This window comes from Hippocampus bargibanti, linkage group LG11 (assembly GCF_051943395.1).
Source record: "Hippocampus bargibanti isolate YZ-2025 linkage group LG11, ASM5194339v1, whole genome shotgun sequence".
NCBI classification, from domain to species: domain Eukaryota; kingdom Metazoa; phylum Chordata; class Actinopteri; order Syngnathiformes; family Syngnathidae; genus Hippocampus; species Hippocampus bargibanti.
In genome coordinates this window covers 3,375,219-3,376,268 of record NC_142744.1, presented here as the reverse complement: position 1 = coordinate 3,376,268, position 1,050 = coordinate 3,375,219, and the positions used below count along the sequence as shown (strand labels likewise).

Genomic DNA, 1,050 nt, shown 5'->3' with positions numbered 1-1,050 from the left:
TGAGCAACGTAGCCTTCTTCTTTCACCATCTTGAGGAATGGTCGCTTGGAGGTGCTTTCTCGGCGATAATTTTACCTAGTTCCTCATCAATTGTGTTCTGTTTAGCTGGGTTGATAGCTTTTTGCATCAAGTGTACAGATGGCTTGTGCAGGTTATTTGTCGAGCCTGATTGATGGTATATTTTAACCTTGCAGTCTCTACTCTGCCTTTGAACTATCAAAGTTGAAACAAGTCCAAATTTCACTGTTTTTCTCATTTTCTCAGTCTCTCATTCTTTTTAATGTTTAAACCCCCACCCCCCTCAGTGCTGCGTTCTTGACCAATCACATGGCTTTAACCGAAGACTGGGGGCGGGGAATAGAGGACAAAAAAAAAAGTCGACTGCCATTTTCTTGTTATGAGAACAGGCTCGTTCGCCAACGACATTTCACTCATTGTGGCGCTCCGTGTGTATCTCGAAAAATAGTTTGTACGTCAAGGTAAAATTTTCATAAATGTAACGTTTGTAAACCGAAAAGTTTGTAAACCAAAGGGTTCGTAAACCGAGGTATCACTGTACAAGCAAATACGGTAATTTACCGATCAAAAACATGCTGCATTTGGTCTCCTTTGAAGAAACAGGGTCGTCATTGCCCGCTGCGCCAGATCTATCGGTCAAAACGCACGCTTGTCGCCCTGGCAACAGATGAATACACGCGGTTCTCGGTGGATGAGAAGGGGGGGGGGGGGGCAGTTCACCCGTCAGAAAAAGCTCGGCGGGGCTGCCATGGCAACAGACGGATCACACGTGAGGGAGGAAAAGAGGACTGGCTACCAAGGCAACGTGGAGGGCCGGGCAGGAAGTGACATGGCCTCGGACGAGGACTTGACCCCGTTCGACTGTTCTGCCGCCCCGAAAAAAAAAAGCGATGGGAAGAGATGCGAAAACATTATGGCGGCAATATCTCTTGTTGCTAGGCAGAACTTTGGAAAAATAGAAAGAGGGAGGAGTAAAATGCTACATCACCTTTCTATGTCCTTTTTCTACCACATGGGGCAGCACAGTCTTGT

The 1,050-nt window shown here is 46.6% G+C and overlaps 1 long non-coding RNA gene across 1 annotated transcript; it reads right to left on the bottom strand.

Moving 5' to 3' along the window:
• Window positions 1–612: 612 nt before the first annotated feature.
• On the bottom strand, window positions 613–1,050 carry LOC148891163 (uncharacterized). Its single transcript, XR_016116515.1, has 3 exons — window positions 1,007–1,050; window positions 815–884; window positions 613–675 (listed from the first exon to the last, which is right to left on the bottom strand). It is a non-coding gene; the product is annotated as an uncharacterized LOC148891163 (long non-coding RNA).